At 41.8% G+C, this 23562-nt stretch overlaps 2 protein-coding genes across 13 annotated transcripts in view; one reads left to right on the forward strand and one right to left on the reverse strand.

The window, feature by feature from the left end:
• The window catches only part of FAM227B (family with sequence similarity 227 member B), a 413569-nt gene that overhangs the window by 139385 nt on the left and 250622 nt on the right, over positions 1–23562 (forward strand). The window lies entirely within an intron of this gene.
• The window catches only part of FGF7 (fibroblast growth factor 7), a 95533-nt gene that overhangs the window by 66895 nt on the left and 5076 nt on the right, over positions 1–23562 (reverse strand). The gene's annotated exons all lie outside the window — the stretch shown is intronic.

Here is a 23562-nt window from a genome sequence, read left to right on the forward strand (position 1 = left end):
ATGAGGCGTATGGGGACAGACTTAAAGATCTCAATCTGTATACTTTGGAGGAAAGACGGGAGAGGGGAGATATGATAGAGACGTTTAAATACCTACATAATGTAAATGTGCATGAGTCGAGTCTCTTTCATTTGAAAGGAAACTCTGCAATGAGAGGGAATGGAATGAAGTTAAGAAGTGATAGGCTCCGGAGTAATCTAAGGAAATACTTTTTTCCAGAAAGGGTGGTAGATGCGTGGAACAGTCTCCCAGAAGAGGTGGTGGAGACAGAGACTGTATCTGAATTCAAGAAAGCCTGGGATAGGCAAGTGGGATCTCTTAGAGAGAGGAAGAGATAATGGTTACAGCGGATGGGCAGACTAGATGGGCCATTTGGCCTTTAGCTGCCATCATGTTTCTATGACTAAATTCATGTTGGCTTTGCCTCATTAATTTGTATTTTTATTCTTTATAATAGCCTCTACCATTTTGCCCGGCACTCACATCAGATTCACCGGTCTAGAATTTCTTGTATTTCCTCTGGAAGCCTTTTAAAAAATCAGCATTACATTGGCCACCCTCCAGTCTTCAGTACCATGTTGGATTTTATTAATACTGGTTTATAAGGTTTTTCTATGAACAAATAAATGGTGTAAAATTAATCCACTGTTTTATTTAAGGATATAGGGCTTCTTTTACAATGCTGCAGTAGCAAATCCTGGCACAGCAAATGTGACACAACCCAAATGGGCTTCATTAAATTTTTCTACACAGGAATAGTTCACTTCCATGGCTTTATAGAAGGGGCCCAAAATGACTTCATTCCCCCCCCCCTGCATTAATATCAACAGCATGCTTTTTAAGCTGTTGAGTTTTATAAATACATTACACCACGACAGTAATCTTTTGTTGATCTTTACACAAGACAGTCTTCTGGAAGTGGTTTTTATGACATTAAAGAATCTGAGTTTCATAACTTAGTAAATATATTCACTTACTGCACTGTCTCAAATAACCCAAGAATGCAGACCAACATAATGAAGTCTGTTGGAAAGACTTCCAGTTTAATTTAAGATGGGTTCTTATTTAAAACGTATGTATAAAATAAGCATATTAAAATGCTACAGTAAAATAACACAAACTACAGTTAAATAGTCATATAACCAACAAATGCAAAGTTTTAATTTTTGCTATGAGTCATTTTAAAGGTCATTCGGCCTATAAACATACACTAATCTAATTAATTAGAAACACAAGTAAGCCATAGTTAGAAATAGTTTCTTTTCATATTTTGTAGATTTATCTCTCTGAGTTTTGTACTTTTTCTTTAGAAGAAAAGGATTCCTATACTTTCTTAAGTTCTGTTGCTGTTTTGGCCTCCACCAGGATGTTGTTCAGTCCTATTATTCCATCCAGATACCATTGTTTACATGAAGAAATATTTGCAGATTTCTTGAGTACTATACAGGTATACTTCCTTAGAATCTCTTGTTCTGGAATCTCCTTTCCACTGGAAAAGATTTACTCATTCTGGAATATTTATAGCTTTGAGACATCTAAATATTTTTATCATATCCCATCTGTCCTTCCTTTTTTCTAATCCATGGTATACATAATTTTTGCACACTTTTATTCACATTTTAATAAACATTTTTGTGAGTTAGTTTACTCTTGATTTCAAAAAGGTTTTTAACTCACAAAAAGGTATTTTAAAAACATACATTAAAATCAGTGCACCACCATATGAATCCTGTTAAAATGGAAGGGATTAACTGCTATTCTCCAGCCTAGGCCATGGATGGAGTAAAATTAGCTCATATTTCTAGGACTGGTATTAGTTTATGATTCTGTGCCAGCATGGTTCCAGACCTGGAAATCTTGGGAATGGGGAATAGGGACTCTGAAGTATGGTCCAGGGTGAGCTATTGTACCTGGGAACCCCAGATTTGAGGAATATGTTAGCAAAGCACCATAGTCTTAATGCTAGCCCTAGAAATGTGAGTTAATTTTATTCCAACTGTGACCCTTATCTAAACCTTAAAAAAAGGATAAAAACTGAGGTATCCAATTCAGGGTACATCACATCAGATGGACCCATTTCTGAATACCCTTAAGTCAGAGGGACTCTACTCTGGGACCTTGTCTTTCATTTACTTATCCCCACATACTAATTATGCAAACCCAACAATTTATACACCCACTCGCTGGATTACAGAATAGACACCTTTACTTAATTGTCGTAATGAGGGTATTTCCCATAACTGCATGGATTGAAAATGCAAAAGATGAGAAGCTTTATAAGGCACAATCAAATTAGAAATCATCTCAGGCAAAACTTGATGTAGCACCTTATACACTAAAACCACAAGCTTGAATCCTCCAAACAGCTGGAAGTCAATGCAAATCATTCAACAAAGGGACATATGTTCACAATGTGAAATGCCCCCAGTCATTCGTGCTGCTGCATTCTGGGCCATTTGCAAGATCCTCAGTTACTACTTAGGCAGCCCACACAAAACAGCATTGCAATAATCAAAATGCAGTACTACAAAACATTACATAACCAGCTCTCAAGCCCAGTTTTTAGGAACTAATGGGGGAATCTACAAAGATTCAGACATGTGTATTTTTTCTGAATCCACATAAGGGCACATGCATTCTGGAAAGCAGGCCTGCGTGGAATGTCTAGGTCAAATTAGATTCCAAGAAATTCATTCTTAACTAGAATGCCAGCAAAATATGTTATTGAACAATGCACTGGGGTATTCTATATAATGTACAGTAAATAACAGTAAAGTGAAAAAAATATATATAGAACAAAAAAATAATAAAAATATCACAAGCTTAAAAGTGCTCTCTTAAGCCCATAGAAAAGAAAGGAAATGGGTATCTAAAGGTGAACGAAAATAGAATCCAGCAAAAGAAATCAAAATCTATCTAGCTAAATTACATTACATTACATTACATTTGTGATTTCTATTCCGCCTGTGCCTTGCGGTTCTAAGCGGATTACAGTTAAAAGAGATCAGGACATTACCGAGAGAATTACATTACAACGATTTAAGTAAATTACATGTTGTGGTATAGAAATACAAGTATAAGATATCTGGATTTATCGATAGAATAGCTTGACAGGGTTCAAGTAGTTACAAGGTTCAGTGGGGAAAACAATATAGGCAACTGAAGAAAGATACCTAACTTTGAAGGAATCAGTTGAGTGGATACCTAAGGGAGATGCTTATTTAGGAGAAGGTTAAATGTCGGGTGACTTCTTATTTTTAAACATGAATTTCAATTCAACCCGTGTTCAGGAAGGGCATGCTGGGAGCTATCTCTAAACTGGCTAACTGGCATGTTTTGCAAACATTAAACTCATCTGGCATAAAAAGCCGATAGGCCCCAATTTAATAAGCTTGAGCTAACAGTTATTGTCGCATTTTAACATCACGCAGTAATGTCAGCATCAACCACCTAATATGGAAAGGGATAGCGCGTGCACCTTAAAAGTAACATGGAGGTAGTTATCATGAGATAGTTGTTAACATGGCACACCAGATAAAGCAGTTAATGCCACCGCAAGAGGTGCCGCTAACTGTATCACATTATCAGCCATTCAGTTATCACACACAATAAACTACTGTATATATTAACTGAATGGCAAAATGCTGAGAATGCCTTCAGCAGTTGAAGTAGAAGTTTTATAATTACTGTGTATTAAATTTGGCTATTAACTCAAGGTAACTGTACAACCCTACCAAGCTTTATTACATAGGGGCATGTAACAAAGGCACTTGCACAAACATTTTAGCAAGAAATAGGTCTCTAACTTAAAAATGCTTGGTTTTAAGAAAATGTTTCCTTTTAGATGAAAACCAGAGAAGTCAGGGTTCAAAGCCCATTGCAGTTCATTATGATCTGGGGCAAGTCAACCTTTCATTATCTCAGATACAGACTTACATGGCAAATGCTCCAAGGTCAAGGATATACATATTATATCTGAATGTGAACTTTGAGCTACTACTGAGACATGTGTGAACTAAATCCAAATTCTTTATACTGCTACTACTATTAATTATTTCTATAGCACTACCAGACGCACGCAGCACTGCACAGAGTCACAAAGAGTAAGAAAATAGTCCCTGCTTGAAAGAGCTTACAATCTAAACAGGCAAGACAGACAAACAGGATGTCATGGATACAGTTAAGGGGAACGGTTAATCAGCTGGCTGAATCGGAGGGCAGAAGGGAGTACAGGACAATCAAGCCATTGTGACATCACTGATGAGGTTGTCTCTTATTGGTGGAATGAGGCATTATGACATCACAAGCTCAGCTCTGCTTCCCAAAGACAAACAGGATGTCACGGATACAGTTAAGGGGAAGGGTTAATCATCGGGTTGGGTTGGAGGGCAGAGGGGTGTACAGGACAATCAAGCCATTGTGACATCACTGATGAGGTTGTCTCTTATTGGTGGAATGAGGCATTATGACATCACAGGGTGTACAGGACAATCAAGCCATTTTGACATCACTGATGAGGTTGTCTCTTATTGGTGGAATGAGGCATTATGACATCACAGTCTCAGCTCTGCTTCCCAAAGACAAACAGGATGTCACGGATACAGTTAAGGGGAATGGTTAATCAGCGGGCTGGGTTGGAGGGCAGAGGAGTAGGGTTAAGGATTTTTAAACAAGGGAAGGGAAGGGGCTTGACGGACAAACTCGGGTAATTTATTCCAGGCATAGGAGGAAGCTAGATGAAAGGAACAAAGTCTGGAATCGGCAGTGGAGGAGAAGGGTCATGCTAAGAGTGACTTATCTGAGGAACAGAGTTCTCTGGGAGGTGTATAAGGAGAGAGAAACGAGGAGAGATATTGAAGGGCAGCAGAATGAACACACTTGTAGGTCAGCAATAAGATCTTGAACTGTATGCGATGGCAGATAGAGAGCCAGTGAAGTGACTTAAGGAGAGGGGTGACATGTGTGTATTGAGGTTGGTAGAAGATGAGTCGCATAGCAGAGTTGTGCACAGATTGCAAGGGGGAGAGGAGACACTGCAGGATACCAGTTAGGAGTAGATTGGGAATCTGGGCTCCTTCCAATTATTCCATAAGCACCTGAAAACTAGGCTCTTCACAAAATTGTAATATTCTCTTCTCCCCTGGACTCAACATCCAACCCCTCTATGCTCCTTCCTTTATTAAACTCTTGTAAACCGTACCGAGCTCTATAATTATGGAGAGGATGCAGTATATAAACTTAAGGTTTAGTTTAGTTTAGATTGCAGTAATCTAAGCGTGAGGTTATGAGAGCTTGGACAAGGGTTCGAGTAGTGTGTTCAGAGAGGAAGGGGTGAGTTTAGATGATACTGAAGAGATAGAAGTGGGAAAGCTTGTTGGATATACATAGAAAATGAGAGGTCAGAATCGAAGACCACTCCAAGGTTGCGAGCAGAGGAGACTGGAACATTATTTACAGAGATGGAGAAAGGAGGAGGAGGAGCAGCAGAGGGTTTAGGAGGAAGGAGGAGCAGCTCAGTCTTGGACATATTTAGTTTCAGATGACAGCAGGACATCAGCAGAGACTTTTTCTTGGACTTTAGGTGAAATTTCAGGTGTAGAGAGGTAGATCTGGGAGTCATCAACATATAGGTGATACTGGAAACCATGGGAGGAGATCAGGGCACCAAGGGAAGAGGTGTAGAGAGAGAAGAGATCTTAAGACAGAACCCTGGAGTTCACCAACTGCCAGCAGGGTAGCAGCAGAAGAGGACCCACCAACACATATACTAAAGGTGCATGTTATTTCCATTTATGGCTCTCCTCTGTACTTTAAAGCATTGAATTGTAGTTCTGTCCCTTTTTACCTTGTGTATTGATTAGTCTGTAAGTCTGTTGGTTTAACCCATTAATTTAAATTTAAAATGGTATGTCTAAATATATGCTTATATTTTTTTATTAATGTTGTATCTCGCTTAGTAAAACTAAATAAGCGATTCATCAAACTAAAATAAAAACTTGAAACTTGTAGGAGGCAACCCAGGAGAGGACAGAATCATATAGAATCCAAATGAGGACAGCATATCAAAGAGTAAGCTGTGATTTACAGTATCAAAGGCAGCAGACAGGTCAAGAAGGATAACAATAGGGTAAATTTAGGCCCTTAAATCTGTCCATGAACAAGTCACTGCATACCTTAGTGAGGGTAGTCTCTCGGAGTGTTGGGGGCGAAAACCAGATTGTAGAGGATCGAGAATCTGCTGAGTTGAAAGGAAGTCCAGGCAGCGAAGGAGAGTAGCACGCTCGAGTATCTTGGATAGGAGTGGAAGTAGGGAGACAGGGCAGGAGGGGTCCAGCGAGGGTTTCTTTGAGAAGCAGCTTAACCACCGCATGTTTGAAGGCAACAGGGACAATTGCAGTGGAAAGCGATAGATTGAGAATATGGCATATAACAGTATGTGAGATGGGGTCGAGTAGAAGGGTGGGAATAGGGTCTGAGGGGCATGTAGTAAGCTTGGCTGAAGACAGAAGTTGTACAGTTTCTTCCTCTGTGATTACAGAGAAGGCAGAAAAGTCAGCAGCCGTTGACAGAGGGACAAGCGGGCGGAACTAGACAGGAGAAGCTTCCTGAAATGTTTGACAACCCCATTGTCACTGTTATTAAGGTTAGGACTATGAATATTTTTTGCAGGTTACCCCACCTGATGTAGCTATACTTCTGCTCAGTGGCTTTTATTCTTTACTCTTCCAAATATGGCTCAGCTAATATACTCAACAAATAGGGATTTTTTTTTTGCATATAGTTTAGCAGATGCAAATTTGCATTTAAATTCATAGATAAAGAGAGATTGTGATGCAAAATTATGCAAAGCAGTTTATTATTTATGAGCATAATGTTAAATTAAGCATGTAATTGTTGCAAAATATCTAAGGTTTTTGCAAATTTACTGTAGGAGAACAAAGAGAGTTAGTAACTAACTTGCATTAAGTAAATAACATACTATTTTGAATCCTTAAGCATGATAAATGGCAAAGTCACATATTATTTTACCATAATGAATGTCACTGTAAGTCACCGCAGTTGAATAATAATGAGATGTAAAGCATGGCTTTATTATGCAAATCAAATAACTCTGCTTGCATTGATCTCTGCCAGTGCTTTATTCATGGAAAAATAATCTCAGTTCAAAGATGGAATTGTTTTTACTGTACCCGTAAACATCGGCTCACTGATACATGGCGCCAATTCTCCCACGCGCCAACTTAAAAGGCCCGAACAATATCCCTGCTCACTGTAAGCATCATAGTAAACCCAAGTCTAAGCCTTCCACCACCACCAAGGACCAATTCGTAGGCTTCCTTGTGAGTCTGCCTGTAGCAATCTCTACTAGTCTAGTTGAATGAGTAGGAGTAATTTCCAGTTGTTCCTGTCCTTTGTGGCTCTGAGTTCAGAACTGCAAACTTATACAGCAACTTGATCCCTAGTAGTACTATCACAAGATTGTCGCTAAGGGCTGCCATTTTGAAACCAAAGCCACAAAGAATAGGAGTGACTGGGGATCACGCCTACTCTATTTTATTGGACCACCAAGGATTGTTTCATGTAGTCATGTATGCCTGGGGGGGAGGTGTGTCTAATGGGAGAGCATTTTGACTAAGCTTTACAAATTTACTTACAGGGTAAGATGGGGGAGTTCAAATAGGGAGGTCTTTGGGAGGAATGGGAGTAGGGAGGGGGCCACTATTCATACAACTCCAACCCCCGTTAATAAAGGCTTCAGGAACATTATGCTTTGTTTTAGCTGCCCCAGTGCTCCCAGGGATCAGAATAATTCAGCTTGAAAGACTGATCACATGTTGTTATTACCACAGAAGTTACTAACTTGTGGTACTTAAAAATTGCAGGGTAGTGACTGCCATGATAAACTTAAAATGCATTAAAAATGCCATGCCCCTAAGCCATGTGTATTCCACTTTGGATGTCTATTCATTTCCAGATATCATCCCGCCATCTTCTTTCCAGTCTTCCTCTTTTCCCCACTCTTTTGATTCTTCAACATATCGCCATTTTTATCAACCTGTCATCTTTCATACCATAGGATATGGTTATAAATTCACATAAGAATGATGCTTATAGCCTAGGTTAGTTTAGATGAAATACAGAGGATATGTTCCTCAAATTAACAGAATGACATTATTTTGTGAGAGACACTGCTGACAGAACAGAACCAAATGAAAATGAATATAGAGGGTCATCTAGTTTACAGTCAGATAAGTCTTGTCTCTTCAGATGTCATGCAATTAGTTTTTTTTTAAAAACTATATTACAAAAAAATGGCAGCCAGGGATTGATTTTGGTTAATATGAAGCCCTTCAGAAACAGGATTTTCATTTTGTATTTCCCATTTTCTGTTATACTTGTAGATTTTGGATATGGTATTCAGTGGGTATTTAAGTGCTAATTAAGTCTTCTAGTCACCTGTGGAATACACTATGCCTTACAGTAAAGTATAAAAGCGTTATAGTGGAAAAACACAAGTCCATGAGCTCCTATACCAAAATTTGGAGTCCGGTTAACTTCTATTGCAGTACAGACTAATGACATTCAGTCCAAGTCCTGGAACATGGCTGTCTACATATGAGCATAGCTGTTGTCTCCTGGCTCTCTCCACACATTCCTTTTTGGTGTATGGCTCCGGAGTCTCTCTCTGTGTTTTGGATACTACATGTACTTGGCTGTGCATTGTGCTGATACTCTCCTCCTTCTAAATAGGCATGGGTCTGCTTGCTGTATTATATTAATAATATTTTGTGACTCCTTGCATTGATGCAGCTTGTATGTATCTTGCCTTGTTAACATTTATTTATTGTACTTTTATATGCTAAAATCAATAAAAACTTTTGAACTTAAAAAAAGTCTTTTAGCCCTAGCCCTCTATGTAATTCAAACTATAAACATTAATTACTTACACCCTCTTCTACTACCGTTCACGGAGGAGAGTGTTTATGAGCAACTTGAAAAACTGAAGGTGGACAAAGCAATGGAACCAGACGGGATCCATCCCAGGATACTAAGGGAGCTCAGAGAGGTTCTGGCGAGTCCTATTAAAGACTTGTTCAACAAATCTCTGGAGATGGGAGTGGTTCCTGGGGATTGGAGGAGAGCGGATGTGGTCCCTATTCACAAAAGTGGTCACAGGGATGAAGCAGGAAACTACAGGCCTGTGAGTCTCACTTCGGTTGTTGGAAAAATAATGGAAGTGCTGCTGAAAGAAAGGATAGTGTACAGGATCCAAGGCAACATGGCTTTACAAAAGGTAAATTGTGCCAAACGAATATGATTGAATTTTTTGATTGTGTGACCAGAGAGCTGGATCGAGGACATATGCTAGATGTAATTTACTTAGATTTCAGCAAAGCCTTTGGTTCCTCATAGGAGGCTGTTGAACAAACTTGAAGGGCTGAAGTTAGGACCCAAAGCGGTAAACTGGGTTAGAAAGTTAGAAACTGGCTGTCGGACAGACGCCAGAGGGTGGTGGTTAATGGAAGTTGCTCGGAGGAAGGAAAGGTGAGTAGTGGAGTCCCTCAGGGTTCGGGGGTTCGGTGCTGGGGCCGATCCTGTTCAATATGTTTGTGAGTGACATTGCTGAAGGGTTAGAAGGAAAAGTGTGCCTTTTTGCAGATGATACCAAGATTTGTAACAGAGTAGACAGCAAAGAAGGAGTGGAAAATATGAAAAAGGATCTGCAAAAGTTAGAGGAATAGTCTAATGCCTGGCAACTAAAATTCAATGCAAAGAAATGCAGAGTAATGCATTTGGGGATTAATAATAGGAAGGAACTGTATATGCTGGGAGGTGAGAAGCTGATATGCACGGACGGGGAGAAGGACCTTGGGGTGATAGTGTCCGAAGATCTAAAGGCGAAAAAACAGTGTGACAAGGCGGTGGCTGCTGCCAGAAGGATGCTGGGCTGTATAAAGAGAGGCATAGCCAGTAGAAGGAAGAAGGTATTGATGCCCCTGTACAGGTCATTGGTGAGGCCCCACTTGGAGTATTGTGTTCAGTTTTGGAGACCGTATCTGGCGAAGGACATACGAAGACTTGCAGTCCAGAGGAGGGCTACGAAAATGATAGGAGGCTTGCGCCAGAAGACGTATGATGAGAGACTGGAAGCCCCTTAATATGTATACCCTAGAGGAAAGGAGGGACAGGGGAGATATGATTCAGACGTTCAAATACTTGAAGGGTATTAACGTAGAACAAAATCTTTTCCAGAGAAAGGAAAATGGTAAAACCAGAGGACATAATTTGAGGTTGAGGGGTGGTAGATTCAAGAGCCATGTTAGGAAATTCTACTTTACGGAGAGGGTGGGGATGCCTGGAATGTGCTCCCAAGAGAGGTGGTGGAGAGTAAAACGGTGACTGAGTTCAAAGAAGTGTGGGATGAACACAGAGGATCTAGAATCAGAAAATAATATTAAATATTGAACTAAGGCCAGTACTGGGCAGACTTGCATGGAAGGTGTCTGTATATGGCCTTTTAGTTGAGGATGGGCTGGGGAGGGCTTCAATGGCTGGGAGGGTGTAGATGGGCCAGAGTAGGTGTTGATGGAGATTTTGGCAGTTGGAACCCAAACACAGTACTGGGTAGAGCTTTGGATTCTTGCCCAGAAATAGCTAAGAAGAAAAAATTTAAAAAATTTAAGTTGAATCAGGTTGGGCAGACTGGATGGACTATTTGGGTCTTTATCTGCCGTCATCTACTATGTTACTATGTAATGCATAGCGTGGGTTTTAGCGCCAGCAGTAGCGGTAACTGCTCCGACATTCATAGGAATTCTATGAGCAGCGGAGCATTTACTGCTGCTGCCTGCGCTAAAACCCGTGCTAGGCTTTGGTACGAGAGGGTGTTAGTGCCATAGGTATATTTTTTTTCTAAAGCCAATTTCATTTCAGTTTTAAAATGTCAGGAAATCACAAAGGTTTTTTTTGTTAAATTTAGTATGGCAGGAACTTTCTCTTAATAGTGCATCCATCTCCCCAAATGCCTTAAGTCAGCTAATTGGCATGTAATGCATGCTGCAGAGGAGTCAACCTTTAGTAGAAAGTAGTGCACGCTTACATCTGTGCAGATCCAGCTGGCAGTGCACAGACAGGTGTTTCAACTTTTATTTCTTCAGTCAGTCAGCAGCAACCAGATGTTTGGGGACAGTCCACACTTGTGAGAAAAGATTTCTGTAATCCATAGAATTAAACAAGTAAAAATGGAAAAATGATGTGGTGCATTTTTGAAATGAAGTATAGTGCCAGCTATCATTGGAAAGAGTTGTTTTTCCCACTGTTGAAAAACAGTAGTTAATGTGGCACTGTGAATTTATACCCAGTGCCAGAATATCCACTGTTTTGTTGCTTTGTATTTTTATGGGGAGACTTTTAACTTGTTTGGAGGAATGCTTTACTATCATACTTCTACTGCTACTAATCATTTATATAGCCTACTCGACATATGCAACACTGTACATCAAAACAAAGAAGAGACAGGCTCTGCTCAAAAGAGCTTACAATCTAGTCAAGACAGACAAACTAGGTAAGAAGGTGCATCAGGAGGGGGAATTACAGAGGGAATGATAGGACAGATATTGGTGCTTAGAAGGTGGGTTGGAGTTTGGAATCAACAGCATCTTCAAAGAACTGGGCTTTGAGTCTGGATTTGAATGCTGCCAGAGATGGAGCTTGATGTATCAAGTCAGGCAGTTTGTTCCAGGCAAGGTAGCAGGGATGGAGTCTGGAGTTGGCTGTAGAGGAGAAAGGGTACAAATAAGAAAGACTTACCCAATGAGTTGAGTGCCAAGGGGGGGGGGGGGAGATACTGAGGAGCTGCAGAACGAATGCACTTGTAGGTCAGTAAGAGGAGTTTGAACTGTATGCGGAAATGGATAGGGAGCCAATGAAGTGACTTAAGGAGAGGTCCTGCTGTCTTAGAACTATGTCATTTTATTCTGTTATTTTAACTCCATTATTCTATGTGTTCATGTCCTTTTCTGGTTTCTTCATGTTTGAATACGATGTCTTTTTTATATAGTTTAAAGACAATAGACTGTTTTCAGTCCAGTTCTTTACATGTGAGTTTGCAAACCTTTGGTATATATAATGTCTTCTCGTCATTACATTGTGTCACATATCTCTTCATGTTTTCAAAATCAGACATGTACCATGGTTTCTTCATTCTATTAACTTTTCATTCTTATGGCTTCTCTTAGGCACCTTATAGATTCCTGTGCTTAAGTTTATACTCTAATACACACCTATGGCACTTTTTCCTCTCATGTCTCTTGTCGATGTTTCAAGCCTCTGTATATAGCATGATCACACATGGCTCACTTGTTTTATCTTGCAGTCGAGTATAGACACTAATATGCATGCTCCAGATTGGCATCACAGTCACTTCTTATCTTTCAATCTTTTTATCTTTCTCTTTATCATTATTTATCATTACCTCTTCTTTTTAGGACCCCTGAGGAAGGCGTGTTCGCCAAAACACAGACTGGTTGGATTTTTATCACAGTATTTTTTATCAATGTACTTTTTAAATTGAATTTTCATGGTTTTATATGTCAGTGTTTAATAAATTATCTCCAGAACATCTGTATCCACAGTTTTTGTTTTTGTTTTCATCAGCATAGTTCTAAACAGACTGAGGGGAAAAGAGATGGTTTAGCAGAAGGCCAGTGAGAAGCAGTCTAGGCAAGAGGTGATGAGGGTATGGATGAAGGTCATAGAAGTTCACTCAGAAAGAGTCTGATTTTAGCGATATCATAGAGAAAGAAACGACAAGTTTTGGCAGTCTGTTGGATATGTGAAGAGAAGGAGAGAGATGAGTCAAAGATTACCCCAAGGCTGCGAGTTGACAAAACAGGGAGGATGAGGGGGGTGTTCACAGAAATAGAGAATGGGGGAAGAGGAGAGACAGGTTTAAGTGGAAAGATAAGGAGCTCAGTCTTGGCCATGTTTAATTTTAGATAGCCACAAGACATCCAGGTAGCGACAAGTAGGTTGAAATCCATGACTGAATGTCTGTTGAGATTTCAGGTGTAGAGGTGATAACTGAAAACCATGGAAGGAAATTAGAGCACCAAGGGAAGAAGTGTGGATGGAAAATAGAAGTAGTCCCAGGATAGAAACCTGAGGTACACTGACCGACAGAAGGATGGTGGTGGTGGATGATGGTGTATCCACTACAGCATACACTAAAGGTGTGATGGGAAAGGTAGGAAGAAAACCATGCAATAACAGAGCCTTGAAATCCAAGTGAGGACAGTGTAATGATGAGTAGATGGTGATTTTCCATGTCAAAAGTTGCGGATAGATCAAGAAGGATGAGGATGGAATAAAAGCCTTTGGATTTGGCCAGGAGCAAGTCATTGGAAACTTTTATAAGGGTGGTTTCTGTAGAATGAAAAAGGCGAAAGCCTGATTGAAGCGGGTCAAAGATAACTTGAGATGAAAGAAAGTCAAGACAACGGTGGTGAACAGCATGTTCAAATAGCTTGGATAAGAAGGGGAGGAGGGTGACAGGATGATAATTGAAAGGGCAGGTAGGGTCCAGTGAAGGTTTTTTGAGGAGTGGTATAACAATAGCATGTTTGAAGGCATTGGGCACAGTTGTGGTGGAGAGTGATAGGTTGAGGATATAGCAGATAGGGGTGATGACAATAGGAGAGACAGTGGTAAGTAGATGGGTGGGGATGGGATCAGAGGAACATGTGGTGAGTTTGGAGGAAGTAAGAAAATGTGCAGTTTCCTCCTCATTAATTTCAGGAAAGGAAGTTAAGGTGGCAAGGGACAAGGAAGGGTTGATAGAGTGGGCTGGGGGAGGTGGTTTGGTTGAGAACTCAAGCTTAATTTTGTGCACCTTGTCATAGAAGTACTCAGCCATAGTCTGTGATGAGAGTGATGGATGGGTTGGAGGTGGGGGAACTTTGAGTAAGGAGTTCAATGTGGCAAAGAGGCAGCAAGGGTTGGAGCCAAGAGTTAGTCAGGCAAGTGTAGTAATTTTGTTTGGCAAGTAAGAGAGTGGATTGGAAAGAGGTCAGGAGAAATTTGAAATGAATGAAATCAGCATGAGTGTGGGATTTGTTCCAGAGTCATTCAGCAGACCTGGCACAGGAGCATACGTAGCAGATTTTAGAGTTTAGCCAGAGCTGGGGTTTGGGGTGCCACACAGAGCATAGGGTAGGGGAAGCAAGGATATTTAGAACAAAGGAAAGAGTGGTGTTATAGAAGGAGACAGCCTTGTTTACAGGCTTGTGTAGCATAGTGGGAGAGAGGAGAGATGACACCGGTGGTGAGAGTGCTGAGGTCGATAGCCTGAAGATTCGTAAATGAACAGGAGGAGATTAGCCAGGGCTGGGGATGAGGGTGTTAGATTGTGAAAGTTATCAGATGATGGTCAGAGAGGGAAAGGACAGCCATGGAGAAATTTATACGAGAACATTTGGAGACGAAGGAAAGATCAAGGCAGTAGTCATTCTGATGGGTAGGGGGAGTGGAGCACAGTTGAAGATCAAATGAGGATGTTAGAGCTAGAAACATAGAAGCATAAGAGTCAGAATTGTTAGCATGAATGTTGAAATCACCAAGGATGAAGGAGGGAGATGGATGTTCAAGAAAGAGGGAAAGCCAGGAGTCAAAGTCAGTGAGGAATGAAGAGAGGGACTAATCAAGGGGTTGGTAAATGACAGCTATGCTAGCCACAAGACATCCAGGTAGTAATGAGTTTCACAGAGGGCTGCTGTAATTCCACCTGATCAGTTGTTGGAGAAAGTGACTGATACATGTACAGAGGTAGCAGGGAAAGGGGCTCAGTCAGCTGAGCAGCAGGGGAAGTTCTGAAGCAGCCTCCTGCCACTCAGTTGTTTAGGGCAGGAAGAGTAGGTGTTTGTTTTTTATGGGCACAGATGTGCTTGTGTTATGCACGCACAACATCTGTGCCAATTTTTTTAACAAAAGGACATATCGAGAAGTCCATTCCCTCCTGCTTCGGCTACTCAGACCCCCATACTCACGATCCCCAACCTTTAAATTGAAGATAGGCAGGAGGGATGCCCATTCCTCCTGCCGCCGGGGCACCCCCATGAACTCACAACACAGAAAATCATAGATTTTTCTAATCTTTTGGCTCTATACTGCAGTAGCTCTTCCCTTGGATTATACACCGCTTTCTTCTTAGCTTTATTCATTACAGTTATGGGGTAGCCATAAAGATCCAATTAAACTGCTGGGTTACCCGACTGTGTCTTCAAAGGGTTCCTTGTTGGAAAAAGTTTGCCAGTAGGTAGATGTATTTTTTAACCCTTTTATGAGTACAATTCCTTCTTTTATTAAAGACCCAACACATTTTTTGAATTTGTTGTCTTCCAGTACAGATGGGTTTCAAAATGGAATAATGGCTACCTTTGAAGTGCATTCTTTGTATACATGTATACCACAGCAAGAAGCATTAATGGTACTGAAGAATTTCTGGAAGCTAGGGATCAACTGAATCTGGTGCCTACAGATTTTTGATGGAATTAACAGTTATTGCTATACAAAAGAATTATTTTATTTTTGATAATAAATATAAATATTTTCAAGAGAAATCAAGGGTGGTGATGGGTGCATTGTTCGCCCCCTTCTATTGCCAATCTTTTCATGGCTAAATTTGAGCAGAAATAGGTAAATTTGGTAGAAGACTGTAGAGATGAGTGTCATTCCTCTCTCCAATTTGAGTTAACATGTCATGAAACAGAGATACACATTCTGGATATGAATATTAGAAGGGTGAGTCAACAGTTTGTGACCACAGTTTACCATAAGCTAACAGATAGGAACTATTCAATTATGCATCCAGTGCAATTAAAAAATAGTTTCCCGGTTTTGCACTTTATGCGCATATGACAGATTTGTAATTCTACAGGAGAGTATCTTGAGCACATCTGGTTTGAGCACCAAGTGTTTTTTTGAATGGGACTACTCCATCCATGTAATTAATAAAGCTAAGAAGAGTGAATGATGTAATCCAAAGGGAAGAACTACTGCAGTATAGAGCCAAAGGATTCCCTGTGTGCTGCGTTATTCCTCAATGTCTACAGTTCTTGGTAGAAGTATTAAGAGATATTGGAGAATGCTGCAAACATTGGAGTGTTTCAAGGAAATGGAGTGTGTATTGGCCTTTAGTAGGGATCGTACAAGAAATTTAAAAGACCAATTATGTAGATCTGATGTGTGGGCTTGATATAAACAAGAAAAGATTGATCATTTTAAATGCAACTCATATGCTACTTGCGACATTATGCTAGAAGGGCAAAGTTTTCAAATTCCACAGATATTTTCAAGATATTGTACTGCTTGGTTTCCACGTGTGTGATTTATGTTCTGATGTGTCCATGCCAGCTGTGTTATGTGGGTCAGACTTCACATACATTAAAAACAAGGATGTTTGAGCATTGGTATAATATTGAGCATGGAAGAGGAGTTGACTGGTTGGGTTTGCATTGCTCTGAGAAGAATCATTCGTTTAACAATTTTAAATGTTTTGTGATTGATTCTATTTTACTTTCTCAACGTCAGGGCAATATGAAGAAAAACTCCGTCAAATAAGTACAACATTGGATTTATCAGTTGAATATGGGGTGGCAGAGAATTGAGTGGCATCATTTTATTGAGAATCGGTACCCAGAAGTGACTTAGAAGAGAAGTTGAATGTCGTGTCCTGGGGTTTATAAGCACCATTTTGGAGTGTTTTTCTTGTTCCTTGTCGCCATGGATTAAACGTTTGTGCACAGAGCTATGGAGTATAAACCCCTGAAGCGGCTGTTGAATCAGCGAAACAAGGACCCTTGTCAGGTTGTGTAAGGACTGGGATGTGTTTGGAGAAGTTTAAGTGGATGTATATTGAAGGAACAGTGAAATGAAATAGCATTCAGGGAGTGAGAGTTTGCTTCTCGTGCATTATATAAGTAATTTTTTTTGCTTTTGTTTTTGTGAATATGGAAGTCTTATGGTCATTTTGAGACTTTATAAAGTTTATGTAATGTGTGGAGTTTTTTTATGGCTATGATATTATTAATGACAGCTTGTATTCTTTAAATAGATGCTGCTGTCACGTTAATCTGAGTTTTTTTCTTCCACCATTTTGTTTTGAAGCATTTGGAGTTATTACCCCCAGAGAAAAAGTAGAGAAAACAGAGGCTGGGTGGAAAGAGTAAAACTATTGTTACCGTTTCAAGAAACTGTTCAGACATAGTATGAGATAATCCGATTGTTAATTATAGGAAATATGAAACAGACTGGCAAAATATATCATTTAGATTATTACAATGCTGTTTCTTATAGAAAATACATTTCAAATAAATCTCATATCTAAGGCTATCAGATTTCTGGCGGCAGGTGTAGAATATGTGGATTAAAAGAGTGAAAATGGTACAGCGATTTCACAATTAAATCTTTGTGTTTATGGTCATCCCAGTCCCAACCCCGCCCTTTTCCTCTGAAGAGAAACAACCCATGCTATTAACAAGATGGTTACTTTTCCCCGCAGAATAGCTGCAGCTCTTTTTGAAGGGGCTTATTCCATGGGTAGATCCCTGTTTGACTGTGAAAATCCCCTTGAGAACTGCCTTCTAAATACATCTGCTGTCATGAATGTTTTGGCCTATTGTAGAAGATAAATTTATAAACAAATAATGTAATGTGATTTATGTTTAAAATTTTAAAACTGCAATTTTTGTTACATTTTCAAAACTCTCATGTTCAATTTAAAGACAACATACCGTATTTTCTCGCATATAACGCGGGCGTTATACGTGGTTTTTATATACCGCGCAAACCCTTGCGCGTTATACGCGTGAGCGCGTTGTACAAATTTTTTTTACATAGTTCCCCCCCCCCCGACGTCCGATTTACCCCCCCCCCCGCAGGACCGCTCGCACCCGCACCCCCACCCCAAAGGACCGCTCGCACGCACTCCCACCCGCACCCCCACCCTGAAGGACCGCTCGCACCCCCACAGCCTCCCGACCCCCCCCCATCATGTACAAGCTCCTACCGGTGTCCTGCTGCTTCCTCTTGGCGGTCCCGACACCCGACACGATCGGGGCAAGAGGGAGCTCAAGCCCTCTTGCCCCCCCGACTCCCCGACACGATCGGGGCAAAAGGGAGCCCAAGCCCTCTTGCCCCGCCGACTCCCCAACTCCCCGACAATATCGAGCCAGGAGGGAGCCCAAGTCCTCCTGGCCCTTGCGACCCCCCCCCCCGCTAGTTGTTCGGGCCAGGAGGGAGCCCAAACCCTCCTGGCCATGGCGACCCCCTACCCCCATCCCGCACTACATTACGGGCAGGAGGGATCCCAGGCCCTCCTGCCCTCGACGCAAACCACCCTCCCCCCAACGACCGCCCCCCACCAATAACCTCCGACCGCCCCCCCAGCCGACCCGCAACCCCCCTGGCTGACCCCCACGACACCCCCACCCCCCTTCCCCGTACCTTTCTGTAGTTGGCCGGACAGACGGGAGTCAAACTCGCCTGTCCGGCAGGCAGCCAACGACGCAATGAGGCCGGATTGGCCCATCCGTCCCAAAGCTCCGCCTACTGGTGGGGCCTAAGGCGCCTGGGCCAATCAGAATAGGCCCGGGAGCCTTAGGTCCCACATGGGCCCAACCCGACCTATTCTGGGGGGGGGGGGGTCGCCAGGGCCAGGAGGACTTGGGCTTCCTCCTGGCCCGATATTGTTGAGGGAGTTGGGGAGTCAGCGGGGCAAGAGGGCTTGGGCTCCCTTTTGCCCCGATCGTGTTGGGGAGTCAGGGGGGCAAGAGGGCTTGAGCTCCCTCTTGCCCCGATCGTGTCGGGGGTGCCGCGGTTGGCTGGGGCAAGAGGGCTTGAGCTCCCTCTTGCCCCGATCATGTCGGGGAGTTGGGACCGCCAAGAGGAAGCAGCAGGACACCGGTAGGAGCTTGTACATGATGGGGGGGGGTCAGGAGGCTGTGGGGGTGCGAGCAGTCCTTCAAGGTGGGGGTGCGGGTGGGAGTGCGTGCGAGTGGTCCTTCGGGGTGGGGGTGCGGGTGCGTGCGGCGGTCCTTCGGGGTGGGGGTGCGAGCGGTCCTGCGGGGTGGGGGTGAATCGGACGTCGGGGGGGGGCATCAGGCTTTCAGGGTGGGGACAGGACTTCAAGGGGGAGAGGAGAGTCCGGGCGGGCGAAAGTAGAGTCGGGGTGGGCGAAAGGAGAGTCGGGCAGCATGCGCGGTATACGGGTGTGCGCTGTATATAAAAATTTCTGTACATTATTTGTGTTTTTCGCGCGCTATACCCGTGTGGCAACACGGCAACGCAGGACCAATCGGCAATGCATTGACGGAAAGTAAGACAAGTAAGCAACGTGGATAAGAAATGCAACGGAAACTGTAATTGTGCAAGCGGTGCTGCATGCCCAAAGCTTCCCTCTGACACAGCTTCCTGTTTTCGCTTGAGCACATGGTGGGGTGGGGCGGGGCAGGGGGCCCAGTGTACTTGTGTGTCTAGGGGCCCTCGACGAATTAATCCTGCCCTGGTAAGAGATGCTGCTCATGGACAGCAAAGATTTGAAGAAGTACAGGGGCATAGGGAGGGATGTATAGAGGGGGAGAAGAGGATAGGTACCTGTGCCATCTTCCCCCCACCTTACTATGCCAGTGAACTGGAGGACTGGACAACAAAATGGCAGGTGGACAAGTACAAAGTGATGCGCAAAACATAGTCTTAACTGTAGGTACACAATGCTAGATTCTATATTTGGAGTCAACACCGAAAAAAGGATATTGGCATCATTATGGAATATCAGGCTCAATTCAGAATATGGGAAATCACCAGCAATCTCCCATGGTCCAATTCAATGCTGGCGCTATATCTAGCCATCAGTATTGAATTTCAGGTCTATTTTAGCTGGCCAGGGCATATCCAGCTATGCCAATATTCAGCAGCTAACCAGCTAAGTCTCAACAGCCACACTTTTAACCAGTTGCTTTTGGCCACTGAACTTAGTCAGCGAACCACTGAATATTGGCAGTGACGTCTATGTTGCACCAGCCAGTCATCAGCCAATCCGTAGACCGGGATATTCTGCGTGAGATAGCTAGCTATCCCCCATATGGCCATTTGGTTGAGGATGGGCTGGGGAGCGACAGTTGGAATGGTTTAGATGGGCTGGAATGAGCTTTGACGGAGACTTCAGTAGATGGAACCTAAGCACAGTACCAGTCAGAGTTTTGGGGTTTGGCCCAGAAATAGCTAAGAGAAAGGAAAATTTAAATAAGTAATTTAAAAAGAGGGTAAGGTTGGGCAGACTGGATGGACCATTCGGGTCTTTATCTGCTATGTTACTGTGAATATTGGCAGATAGCTGGCTTTAAGCTATGTAGATGGTTGGGAGCTGTTCCTAGCCATCTAAAAGTGCTGAATATTGGGCCCTGTGTTTTTAAATCTTCAGTTCAGTGTATGGCAGTGATGGAAAAAACCCAAAACAAATAGAACATTGTGAATTTCTGGAAAGGAACGTTGCCTTTGCATAGTTCAATTGTACATTGCATGTTGTGTGCAGTTCTGATTGCCCCGGTACAAATAAAGATACAGATGAATTAGAAAAGTTCAGAGAGGAGTGTCAAAATGATAAAGAAGATGAAACAGTTCATTATGTAGAAAGACTAAACAAGTTAAGGCTCTTCTGCTTGGAGAAAAGTTGACTGAGAGAAGATATGCTAAAGATTTATAAAATCATGAATGGGGTGAAGAGTTAAATAGGGTACAATTGTTTGACTTTTTAAATAATACTAATACTAGGAGACAATCCATGAAATTAAGAGGTAGCAGGTTTAAAACAAGATGGAGAAAATATTTATTTCACACAATGCGCAATCAAGCTGTGGTATTTGTTGCCAGAGAGCGCGGTCAAGGCATTTAGCAGAGCAGGCTTCCAGAGGGGTTTGGACAAGTTCCTGAAAGAAATGTCCATAAAACATAATTAGCCAGGTAGACTTAAAAAGCCACTACTTATCCCTAAGAGTGAACAATGAGAAACGGATGTATTCTGTGACTTGGATTGATTACTATCAGAGTCAGGATGCTGGACATGTGAACCTTTGGTCTGACCCAGCATGGCATATCTTATGTTCTTAAGAACCTATGTAAATATGATAATGAAGAATAATGAACTATTTAGGCATTACTAATCATTAATCATTAACAATGATAATATAATGAAGAATAATGAGCTATTTAGGTATTTAACTGTTTTACACTAAAGTTCAATACATAGTTAAGTATTTGTTACATGCATTCTTCTTTCTCCGTTAAGAGAGTGACATTAATTACAGAATATGAGCGAGAGAAAAGCCCATTCCTGAGAGGACAACTTTTTTCACTAATGTAGAGTCTCTTGGCATCTGGCTATAGCACTAGAGGTAAAAGAACAAAGGGAAAAATGATACAGCTGATGAGGGGAAAGAAACAAAAAAAGAGAGAGATGGGAAGTCCAAGAAAAGCAAAGGAGACAGGATCAGGGGCCTCTACAGTTGTCCCTTTAGGGAAGGGCAGTGCACAACAAAATGGTATTATGGGTCAAATGCCTGATATGGGGAGGAGGACAGTTGTCTGATTTCTTTTTTTCACTCTTCTTAATTCACTTGTAACTGTACTCTTCATCTGGCTTGAAGGATCTTATGCTCCTGGAACAGCTATAGTAGCTTTGGAATGGGCAGGAAAGGGCTGCTGGCTGGATCCTCCATCTTTTCTTCTACCCATCTTTTGCACCTCTTTCATGCAAACTTTCCTACACAGATATGTGACTCCTTTCATGTGCCATCCTCACACAAGTCACAGACAGACAGAAATGAGCCAACAGACATTTTCACAGACTTAAGCTTTGAAGCAGAAAAAGACAAGTCAAAAGAAAAGAAACCAATAGAAAATTAGACACACAAGAACGATACACTCCGAATTCAGTCTCCTGCCTCTCCTCTGTCTAAACACCAAGCTGTCTTCCTTGACAGAGTTCAGTAGCACTGTACGTTATCCTTGCAGCTTTGACCATAAGTGACTGTGGAGAGCTGGATCCTACCTTTATCTAGAAGGGTGGCGATTTGGTTGATATTTTATAGGTTTGCTTAGTTAAAAAGCACAATTATATAAAGGAAACCTAAATTTAGGCTCTAAGGGATGGATTCTGTATACTGCGGTCAAAGTTGCACATGCAGATCTGTATGCATTGACAATGTGCACCTGCAACTTAATTGTCTAACAAGCCAGTCAGCGCCAATAATTGCCAATTAATAAGAAATTATTGACACTAATTAGAATGACCATAAACAACTTTTTAAGCATATTCTGTAAAGTGGTACATGTGCACGGATCTCTACAGAGGGCGTGTCCAGGGGAGTAGCATGGGCGGGTTATGGACATTCCTAAAACTTAGATGTACTGTTAAAGAATACGCCCAATTCACGCACAACTTAGGAGCAGGCATGTAGACCTGGTTTTCACTGGCATAAATGCCTACGCTTTAATGCTAGTCACCCAGACAAGGCACTACATGGGATTCTATAAACTGTGCTTAACTCTGGAGGCAGTTTATAGCATCGTGCTAAATGCTGACCTTTTTGACAATACTTTTGCAGGTGACATATATAGAATTAACCTGTAACTGCAGGGACTTAGGTGCACCTATGCATCTGATGATATCACAAATTGGCATTTGTAGGTGCTTTTCCATGACATTGGTACATGGCATGTAACAGCAAGTGGGCTATACCAATGGGCAGAGCATGGATGTGTCATGGGCATTCTGCCTAGCAATGCGTTCACATTGCAAGGTGATCCAGCTTATGCCTTCTGTTGATCCGATGTAAACCGTTGCACTTAAGCAGCTTTGCACTATTGTTCTGTAATGAGTTAGGCGCACCTGAATGCCATTTTAGACTTGGTAGTGGTATTTCCTTATCACGCCGACATTTGTCCCCATATATATTTATATGTGAGAGATACCGTGCGTAATGTCTAATCCAATGTGATAATGCAGTAAAAAAAAAAACAGTAAAAGTATTCTTTGTGTAGTACAAACTGAAATATTTGCCTTTTTAAAAAATTTGGTAAGTTGGTCATGATAAATAACCAAATTTACTGCACATTAGTACCATATCTTGGCCCCTAAATCACAATACATAATGCCTTAACTTTTAGGTACTATTTGTTTGCAAAATATCTCATTCATACTTACATGATTTTGTAAAAAAATTGAAAACCAATTTTCCTATAAAATATCTCATTCACTCTAACACAGGGGTAGGGAACTCCAGTCCTCAAGAGCCGTATTCCAGTCGGGTTTTCAGGATTTCCCCAATGAATATGCATTGAAAGCAGTGCTTGCAAATAGATCTCATGCATATTCATTGGGGAAATCCTGAAAACCCGACTGGAATATGGCTCTCGAGGACTGGCGTTCCCTAACCCTGCTCTAATAGATGAGCAGTTCTGTTTTGATTTTTAATGTAAGATTGTAATTCCCGGTGATGGCCAGCTTCT

This window comes from Geotrypetes seraphini, chromosome 14, assembly GCF_902459505.1.
Source record: "Geotrypetes seraphini chromosome 14, aGeoSer1.1, whole genome shotgun sequence".
In the NCBI taxonomy this organism is placed as follows: Eukaryota; Metazoa; Chordata; class Amphibia; order Gymnophiona; family Dermophiidae; genus Geotrypetes; species Geotrypetes seraphini.